At 44.5% G+C, this 11,115-nt stretch overlaps 1 pseudogene; it reads left to right on the top strand.

The window, feature by feature from the left end:
* The first annotated feature begins 969 nt into the window (after window positions 1-969).
* LOC144120081 (uncharacterized) overlaps window positions 970-11,115 on the top strand; it is a 30,988-nt pseudogene continuing 20,842 nt past the window's right edge.

The following is an 11,115-nucleotide window of genomic DNA, read 5'->3' as shown; positions in this document are numbered from 1 at the left end:
ACTAAACTTCTCACGCTGATTCATTAATTTTGTTCTTCCTTGTATTCACACCAACCCGCTTTGACGCGCACATCGACTGCCGCTCACCTCATCGACGCTGGCGTCCATGCCCCTCTGTGTCAGCGTCCTTCTCGTGTCTCCACTGAGCGGCAAGTTATTTAGAAACAGGCGGCCACCATGCTTCAGAGCGGCATGATTCAGACGTTACACAGTCCCTGGGCCTCACCCGAGGTACTCGAGAAGAAGAAAGATGGCTATGTTCGTTTCTGCGTTGATTACCGCCGCCTTAATGATATCACGCGAAAGGACGTTTACTCTCCTCCCCCATTGATGATGCTCTGGAGTACCTACTAGGAGCGGAACTTTTCTGTTCTGTCGATTTGCGCTCTGAGTGCTGGCAAATCGCCATGGCACCTTACGATTTCCCGAAAACCGCATTTGTGACCCCTGATGGCCTGTATGAATTTAACCTCATGCCTTTCGGCCTCTGTAATGCTGCGGCTACTTTAGAGCGCATGATGGACACCATTCTGCGCGGCCTGAAGTGTAAGTCGTGACTCTCTTATCTGGAAGACGTCGTGATGTTCTCGCCCGAGTTTGAGTCTCATGTGTACGGGCTGAAGCACGTCTTAACCTGCTTTACGGCCGCCAGCCCTCAGCTCAACTTAAAAAAATGTCACCTTGCTGCTCGTGAACTGAGAATTCTAGGCCACTGTGTCAAAGGAGGGCGCCCGTCTCTGCACCGCCAAACCTCGCGCTGTGATTGCAGTTCCAAAACCTACTTGCATTGAGGAACTGCGCAGCTTCCTTAGCCTCTGCTCCTATATTCGATGTTTTATTCGCCACTTTGCCTGCAATGTTTTTCTTTTAACTGAGCTTCTCGACAGCAGCGTTAATTTTTCGAGTTGGTCTCCTGAATGCGGCGACGCCTCCAACACGTTGCGCAGTCTCGTCTCGCAACCAACCATTATGCGCCACTTTGACCCGCAAGCCCCAACCGAAGTGCACACGGACGCCAGTGGCATTGACCTCTGGGATGTGCTCGCCCAGAGCAAACCTGAAATCGAGGAATATCTAACTGCTTACGCCAGCTGCACCCTCATGGAATCCGAATCTAACTACGCCGTGAGAGAAAAAGAGTGCTTTGCCATTGTCTGGGCCCTTGGCAAGTTTCGCCCTTATCCCTATGGCCGTCCTTTTAACGTGGTCATGGAGCACCATGTTCTCTGTTGGCTCTTTTCGTTAAAAGTTCCCTCCGGCCACCTGACTAGATGGGCTCTCCGCCTGCAAGAATATAACACACCAGTCGCCTACCCGTCTCGCAGCGAGCATCAGGACGCGATTCCTTATCCCGCTCCCGCTACCGGCCGAGATTGCCAGCCTCTCCGCCGTCAAATACGCTGCACCTGCGCTCAACACCAGCAGCGTGAAGATCAATGCATTGTTTTCCTTCTCGACACTCTGCCCGACCCATCTCCGGCTCCAGCGTTCCGCGCCCTACATCGCTAAGCTTCACATTTTGCACTTGGAGATAATCTGCATTATCGGCGTAACTATAACTTTGATGGACGGAAATGTTTTCTCGCCATTCCCCGATATCTACGGTCCAAACTCTGCACCTCTTTCGACGCTGAGCCGCAATGCGGCCACGCGGAAGTATTGAAGGCGTACACTCGCATCCGTTTTCGGTACTACTGGCGCGGCATGTATAACTTCTTCCTCAAGTACGCCCGCTCCTGCCCGGCCTGCCAACGCTGTAAGACACTGCCTCATCCCGCTGCTGGCGAGTTGCAGTCGCAACATTGTCTGCCGCGTCCCTTCGACCGTGTTGGCATAGATTTATGCGACCCTCTGCCTACTCCACTACTGGCAACCGCTGGGTCATTGTTTCCATTGATCAACTGGCCCGGTATGCCGAAACTGCCGCACTCCCGTCTGCTACAGCTCATGGAGGGGCGTCCTTATTTTGCAGCTCTTTATTCTTAGCCACGGTGCTCCTCGTGAACTCCTCAATGAGAGAGGACGCGTCTTTTTGTCTGACGTCGTTAGAGCTCTACTTGCCGAGTGCAATATAACTCAATGGACATGTACAGCCGAGAAACCGCAGACCAGTTCTCTAACCGAACGATTTAACCGCACTCTGGATGACATGCTGGCTGTGTACGTTGCTGCCAACCACAAGAATTGCGACCTCGTTCTACCCTATATTCAGTACGCCTACATTACTGCTACTCCACCCACAACCAGCTTCTCCACATTTTTTCTGCTTTATGGCCGGCATTCCTCCGCTCCCATTGACACAGTTCTTTCCTACCGCCCTGCCTCACCTGAGTGTACAACTGTTTCTTAAGCTGCCCAGAACGCAGACGACTACCGGCAGATCGCACGGTCGCTTACGATAGGCACTTAGGGGCGCCAAAAATCCCGCCATGGCGAAGGTCCGCTTGACAGGACTCTCCCACCCGGTTCACTCCTCTGGATATGAATCCCCCCAGTGCTCACGGCCTCTCCAATGAACTTCTTTCGAAATACCATGGCCTCCACCGCGTCCTGAAGCGCACGTCGTCAGTCCACTACATTTCTGAGCCTCTAGCACCGTCTTCCGATCTCCGCCGACGAGGTCCCAAGACTTTGCGTACTCAGACTCAAGCCTTACTACGATTCGGTTGCGTTGTCGGCACTATGAGGCGCCGGCACTGCTCCTTTTCTCACTGGGAAGAAGCGTAATAGTCGAGCTACACTGCAATCGCTCAGAGCGAGTGTGTGCCGAGTTTTAATTTTAACCAGGGACTCATTCATCACCATGGTTTCGCCACCGCCTAAGCGCTGACCTAAAGAAAATTGAAAATTGGTTTTCAGGAAAAAAAATAGCGCAGGAACTGTCTCACGTGCCTGGGTGGACACCCTATCCGCGTCTAAAGGGAAGGGTTAAAGGAGCGAGAGAAAGAAATGAAGAAAGAGGTGACGTAGTTGAGTACTTCGGAATAATTTCAATCACCTGAGAATCCTTAACGTGCATTGACATCGCACAGCACACGGGCGCCTTCCGTTACACATTTTAACTTCCTGATTAGCTGACGCGTTGTGCGTCTACTGTGGCTTCTCGTACGTACGGAGTTATTAGAACTATGTGGTTACGATCTTTTTCTTTTCCAAACAATAGTTTTCTTCCTGAATCGTTTCAAAAATCGTTTTCTTGTTTTTGCTCATCAAAGTGTATTAAAGTTATTAACAGCTCTTTGCTTCGGGATCATATACAAGCGCAAAAAACTAAGACAAAGAAGTACTAGACGACACGAGCGACAGCGTCAGCGCACCATCTGTCTCACTGACCAGCAATTTTTTGTTTGCGGCCACTTGATGTCGACAGTGCTGTCAGTTTGACGTCATGCATCAAAGTGTAATTAATGTGCTTTTATGTCAATAAATCTTCAGTTGGAAGCAAGCGCTCGTGTTGTCCAGTACTTCTTTGTCCTTGTTTTTTGCGCTTGCACATGATTGCAATGCACCAACTCCCCCATAGGTCGGTGCTCTTTGCATCGGCGCTGAATATTTTTAAAGTTAATTTTTGAAATAGTTTTCAATATTTTAATCTATGAGGATCACAACAGGAAATTATTGAGCGGAATTTTTTTACTGCTTTTTCACATAAACAGAGGCGGACACCTCTCCCTTACTGATTATAATGCCGTCGCATAAGTTTAGTGGAAAAGAGAAAACAAAGGAAATACGAAGCTCTGTCTAGTCGACTCATGACCGCTAGTTTTTAATGACCACAACACAAAATGGTATAAAAAAATCCTTTCTCTCCAGTCACTTGAAACTAGTTAGTGTGTTGGTGCATGCTGAATACACTTTTATTCAGTAGTGGAACCTTCCAAACATTGCCATAAAGGTATTTTGTTGAATTTTTATTTGTTCTTCACAATGTTGTAAAATGAGTGATGGTAGGAGGAGCCGCTATGATAGTCTTGTTGGCTAACCTGGCAGTCTTACTGCTTTCCACAGCCGCGCAAAATTTATACTATTCAGACTGTGGTTGTTTTGCGCGTCCTGTCAAAATACGGGACAGGTACAAATGGCCCTTAGGTCGAAAGCCTTCCATTCCTATCCCTAATGGTGAGCTAGATCGACCAGTCTCCAAATGCGCGCAAGCCATACCTAACCGAAGGTGCTGGTTCGGGCATTAGTTATTGCTGCCGGCACCCGACAACACTACCTTACGAGCAACACTTAGATCCAGCATGACGAGAAAGGTGAGAGAAGTGTCAGTGGCATCGCTATACACTGAACGTGTTGCGTTCGCCGAGCCAAAGCTGTGATTGTGCTATACTATTCTTTACTCAATTTGTTTTATGTTGTCAGACCGTTTATTGACGTCATTTCTTTTAACACCACAGCGTCAAACAAATCGGCTCCCGGATTTGTTCAGTACGAAACTCCGGAGTGGTGGAAAAGGTTTTTATTTATTTATTTATTTATTTACACAATACTCCAGGCCCTTCTGGGCCCTAGCAGGAGGGGCAATACAATGCAACATGAATATAAAAAATAAAACACTGAAAGAAATTTCGAAACACAAAGCAAAATAAGTTTGATGGCGTCAATCTTCTATTTCTTCAATGGAGTCTATATCACGTAGTGCTGTTAAAGGTAAAGCATTCCATTCAGTTACGGTGCGAGGGAAGAAGGAGTATTTAAATAGGTTAGTTCTGGCGGTGAATAGAGTTAGTGAATCAGAGTGGCGATGTCTTGTTGGTCGTAGAGCGGAAAACGGCTTGACGTAGGGATCCGGGCACACTGACAACTTGTTATGTTTGAGAAGGAAGTTACGTTTATGTTTGTTATGTTTGACGTCAGATGATGAACGACAGGTATGAAAAGTGGTTAAAAATTACCTAAATTGTGATTAAAATGTTGCAACATGAATAAAACGTCATTATGACGTGTATGAATATAAGGTATATTAACTGAGCTGAAAAACATTAAGCTACTTAATGGTGACTTGAAACCCTCGCCATTGGATTGCGGGCCAGGGACGATAACTCTAGACCACCAAGACACTTTTTATTTACCGTGGTATTTATTACAGTGAAAGTATGTTCTACTTACATGAACTTATTACGAATCTTTTGACAAACGGCAAGAATAACATTTCAAAAAACGGCAGAGCAATAGACGATATAAGAATCTGCTTAACGGTCTGGCAACACCGCACCCGCAGCTTCCGGTTTCCACCTTGGTCTGGTCGAGCTCGTCGAGCTGGTGCGTCGTTTACTGTGCGTACTTTCTGCTACCGGTGTAGTTGTCGTGAATCTCATGAGGGAAATTTCAAAAGCAAAAGTCTGAGTTTCTGTGCGGCATGCTCTGCTCACCTTTTACCAAACGTAGGTCCTTTTACTCAGCGCCTGCGTGCTCCTACCGCATCCTCAACTTCGCTTGAAATTTGGTGCTGATGATGGCAAGAACCAGCTTAGAAAAGAGGGTTGGAAGATCGAACTCTGTGGCGTTGTTGTTCTGATACGCGCATTTAAGTACCGGGTCTAGTGTCGCGTATTATAATCGCTGTTTATTTCTTCTGTATTTATTCATAACTAACAGCATTGAAGACACGGTACATTCTTGTGTTGTCTCAGCAGCCGTGAGTGACCACTTACCTATTTATATGTTTTGTAAACACGGTGAGATTATGAAAAAAAGTGTGAATCATTCTAAGTCATTCATTGTTCAAGAGATAAATCCGAGAACATTAAATAAATTTAGGGAAGAAATTCAAAAAGTAAATTGGAACCCTGTCTTAGAATGTGTAGGAGGAGGAGGAGGAAAACTTTTATTTCTATTTACAGTGAGAGGTCGATGGGGCGAGCAGACGCTAACAAAGCCTACAACATTCTCATTTCTATCCTTACTGCAGCCTACAGAACCTGCTTTAGATTCAAAATGATAAAGAAATCCAAGAAGATAAGTAAGCCCTGGCTTACGAATAATTGTCTCAACATGATAAGAAAAAAATATGCGTTGTATTCTGTATTTCTGCAAACAAAAAACTATGCAGACCTTCTTGCTTATAAAAAACACAGAAACTTCGTGACAAAGTTTTTACGGAATGCTAAAACTGCTATTTTGAAAACTTCTTGGGGAAACCGGGTGCTCGTGGTAATGAAATCTGGCGCGAAATGAACAAACTATTACAAAGGGGAAGCCGTCAAAATGAAGAACTTGAAATAATACTTAATAATGAAGCATTTAAAGGACAAAATTTGGCGAACAAGTTTAATAAATATTTCATAAATCTTGTTGATAGCGTCCACGATGAAACTGCCACGAGCTTCCTGAACAAGCAGATTACAAACAGTGCTTTCTTTGAGCCGGCATCTCCTGAGGAAATATTCTCAGTATTTTTGTCACTGAAAAATAGTAAAGCACGTGATATAGATGGACTTCAGATAGGACCTATCAAGTTTGTACTCGAACTCCTGGTACCAGTTTTCACCCATGTGTTTAATATTTGTTTGTTTACAGGTGTTTTTCCAGACAAAATGAAGCTAGCAAAGGTTTCGGTGTTGTACAAGTCTGGAGACAGAAATGACTTATCCAATTACCGACCAGTAACAATATTACCTGTAATATCAAAAGGTTTGGAAAAAGTTATTTGTAATAGAGTGACAACGTTTTGTAATAAGTTTTCTATTATAACGCCTCAGCAGTATGGTTTTCGAAAGCAGGTGTCAACCGAACTGGCTCTACTGACGCAAAAGGAGTACATACTTGATGAATTTGAAGAAAGGAAGGTAACCCTTGGTATATTTGTAGATTTTTCGAAGGCGTTCGACAGGATTAATCATGCTACTTTACTATGTAAATTAGCACGTTATGGATTTCGGGGAATAACTCTAAAATTACTAAAATCATATCTAGACCAAAGAAAACAGTGCGTCGCTCTTACCGGTGAATATTCATCTTTGCTTACTGTGAAAGCAGGGGTTCCGCAGGGCAGTATACTGGGACCGATCTTATTCAATCTTTATATTAATGATATCATAAGCATTAGTGATCAAGCATATTTTGTTATCTATGCAGACGACACTAGCATTTTCTTTCAGTCCAAGGAGATTAAGGAACTCGCAAGTTTAGCCAATACCACCCTCGATAGGTTGTCTCAATGGAGCACAGTAAATTCCTTAAATATAAACGCAGCGAAAACCAAATGTATTTTATTTGCGCCGGTGCAAAAACAAATAAATCGTAGCTTGGATATCTATTTTGACAATTCTAAAATAGAGCTCGCGAAACAGGTTAAAACACTAGGAGTCATTTTTAGCGAAAATTTAACTTGGGACGCTCATGTTGGCCTTGTAGCTAAAAAGTTGGCGAGGGCATACGGAATGATTTGTAGATTGCGACAGGTGATTCCACCGAAACTCAAGCTTCTTGTATATAATGCCTTATTTCTCCCGCATATAAACTACTGTAACCTTGTTTGGGGGACAACATCTGGTACACACATCCACAAATTACTTTTAATACAGAAAAAAGCTATCCGCCATATTGCAAATGCCCCATACGATTCCCATACGCGGGATTTATTTCAATCATTTAATGTCTTGACTGTCACGCATGCATACATATTTAACCTGTTCTTAAAATACAAGAGCAGCTTAAAACACACAAATGAGCATTTTCTTCGAATGAGCCGCCTTAAAAAATCCTTGCAGCTGCCATACAGTGTAATGCAAAGAGATACATGGGATTTGCCATTTTACCGAACCAATAACGGTTTTAACACGTTGCAATATCGTGTACCATTCCTGCTAAATAGCCTTGAAAAGTTACATATAGACCCGAACACCATGACTAGAAAACAATGGAAAAAATTTTTAATGGCAAAGGACGGTATCCAAATTTAAGAAAAAAGTACAGAAGAAAAATGTTGTAATGTAAACGTTTTCTCATATTTTGGAGCACGCTTGTTTTTGTATTAGGTTCGTACGATTCTTTTATTTGTCTGTACGTCCTGAGTGTAAATGGTCTAACTTAGACCAGAAACTTGTTTTTTTTTCTCTCTTTTTTCCTTTCCTTTTTGCTGCATATGTATCCAAATATTTTGGCCTGCACGTGGGATGCTGTTGTACGCGAATACATTTGTATTGCTTTTATCTGTGAGATGCAACACATATATATATGTAAAAACTTGCATTCAACATGACTGAAAAACCTTCACGCTGCCAATCAAACAGGGGCAAGGGCCTTGTCAAGCTGCTTGTAGCAGCTTTTTTGCTCTTGTCCCAGCATTCCTTTGTTACACGCGAAAGAATGCTGAATAAAGATTTGATTTGATTTGATTTGATTTGAAGTTGAGGCAAATTTATCCGCGAAGGTCGCGAGCGGGTTTTTGCGCCGAGTGCGCAAATGTGCTGACCAACTTCTTTGGCACTGCGAACTATCGTGCGCGCTGACGGCCAGCTGTCTACTGCCATTCCCTTTACTGCAATGTGCAAAACATATCCGAGTCAATGCCACCCTTTCAAAGCCGCTGCTAGCGTTGACTTAACGAGGCGTACGCCGCGTTTAAACTGCATCACGGAGTGAATATCGCTTAGTTAGATGTCCATATCAACAAGTGAATAACCTGAAAAAATAAAATAGTCACAGATCAGTTTTATGCATGGTGTATGACATCAAACAGACGGCTTAACACGCATAAGATGCGGGGGTGATTGCACAACATTAAAGGAAAACGGCGCTTGGGACTTTGCAACAGCTCCACGGCCAAGAGAGCTTTCTAGCCCTTCTAAATGCAACTCAAGTCGAGAAAACTCAATCGAACACTTATAAAACTGAACAGTAATCGGCTTATCGGTCTTTGAGTGCACTTAGTAATTCGCCACGGCACGACCGATCTAGGTTTGCAATACATGTAGCGCACTTAGTGCCTATGGCAATGATTTGCAAGCAAATTAAGGAACGCGCTACTTCGCTATTGGACTACATTCTTGAGCAACACAGGCATAAACCGGCTGAAGAAATTTGCATCTTCTATTACGTTGTTGAAGTACGCGTCGATATGTTCACGTTCGACCAACTATGCGCTATCGGAGAGTTAGCAAATGCACAAAATCGACTCCTAATTTTGATCAGAAAGAATAAAAACTTATACGTAACCTAGTTTGATCGCAACTTAATGGTAAAACGTTGTGTAAAATCTCCGCTGAAAACGAAAGGTGTGCACTGCTCAGCCTGTTGACACATGATACCTCGCGTGGTACTCGCAGTTATAAAACGTTTGCACAGAGTTAAAGAAACTAGAAAGTTAGAAGCTGAAACGTACCTGGTTCCCGCACGTATCGTACTGTCCTTGCGGAGCGCACAATGTAGCGGAACAGTGCATCGGCATTTCACATTTCAAACGAAGAGCAGCCGCTTTAACCCAACGCTGAGCAGCGGTTTTGTGTTCTCTACCGAACCAAAATGGCGGACCTAGTTCTTGGAGTGCCAAGAGATGGCACTGCGCATTTCGCATATAGTCTGTGAGACGGAAACGAGATTTCGTCGAAACAATCGATCCACAGTGGCGGTCCATCTTTCCAGTTTTTCTTAAGCTGTGCAGCCGAATAAGAAGGATAATATGAATGGGACCATAAACACATTGTACTCCGGTAAGGTGTCGTATTGCACGATAAGTCAGATAAATTCGCTTTTTCATGGTCCGTTGCAAGGCATCCCAAAACAGAACTGAGTCCTTACAATTAATGAAGCAATTCTTACTTGTTTCAGGAACATCACATAGGCAACAGTTAAGAGACGACACAGAAATGCCCATTTCTGAAACAATGTCTTCACAGGCAGTGCTTCCTTTGTAGCTTGTAGAAGAACGTATAAGTGCATGGTGAAAAACCACCAAGGCACGTTTGTACGGCTTAATTAAAGCGGTGTTTTATAATCATGTCGCGTGGTATTTCACATAATGTGGTAGCTTACGATTTTCTGCTCACAAGTATATGACTGACTAGAGATGCATTACAGACGTAATGACTGTGCGAGTAAATAAAGTGCATGTCGATGAGGGGAAATTCTATGTCAACGACAGTATGCTTCCGCCACGCGAAAGTCGTGTGTCATGTGATCTAGTAAGGTTAGTAGAACACGTGATTGGGTAATATGCTTATCAAATCAAGTGGAGTCGCTGACGGGGCTTATTTACGCTATCCAAACCCTTAAAGATGGAGCTTAAGTGACCGGCATTTTTTTTCATACAGAGACATGGTCTCTCCGGCATAATATAGCGCATGTTTGAACGACGTATTGACAGAACTGGATTAGGAAGAATTAGGTAGCTATCTTGTTGAAGAATACCCAAGTAATCTCCCATATGAAGATGACTTTCCCTTACTAAGTAACTCAGGGCACAAATTGCAAAGCATGACCGTAGGCCCAGAATACAAAGCACAACGGTGGGTATCAGAGTTATTAAGAAGAAATCGCAAATAATTCTACGTTGTCTCTGCAGGGAACAAGTGTTTACGATAGGCAGCTAAACTTTGGAGGCGGTAAATTAATGCATCTGCTTAAGCCAGATAGTAACCACCCTCCCTAATCACCAGAGCTTAAAACTGACACCCCGCAGGGGGGCGCCTGCAGCTTGCAGGCGTCGCGACGGTGAGTGACGACACCGCGGGTTCCCGAGCATCCGCAGGGACATCCCCAAAAGGGGATGATGGTGAACTGTGCATCACCACGGACCCGAGCACCCGCGCCTCGCCGTTCGTGGCATCGCCGTGTCAGGGGAAAAGGGGATCCTGGTGGTTGAGCCGATGCCGAGCGTTTGGACCCTTAAGGCCCCTTGGCGGAGGCAACACACCACTTTGGCCCCAGCTTCCTGCAGACGGCACCTCCGGCCTGACCCGACCGGGGGGAATCGGCAGTCGCCTTTTCCTATCCTCCTCTTCATCTTTAACTTTCCTATCTCTGTCTCACAACTCTCCTATATCCTACTCGCTTCTTGGTTTTTCCTTTTTTCCTGGCGGCGAGGGTTAACCCTGTGTGACCAACTACCCTGAGTTGCGTCATATTTGGTTATAGTTGAGGTGTACAGCTGGCGTGGGCAGGACTTGCTAT

This window comes from Amblyomma americanum, chromosome 2 (assembly GCF_052857255.1).
Source record: "Amblyomma americanum isolate KBUSLIRL-KWMA chromosome 2, ASM5285725v1, whole genome shotgun sequence".
NCBI classification, from domain to species: Eukaryota; Metazoa; Arthropoda; class Arachnida; order Ixodida; family Ixodidae; genus Amblyomma; species Amblyomma americanum.
This window is presented reverse-complemented; position numbering and strand designations above follow the sequence as displayed.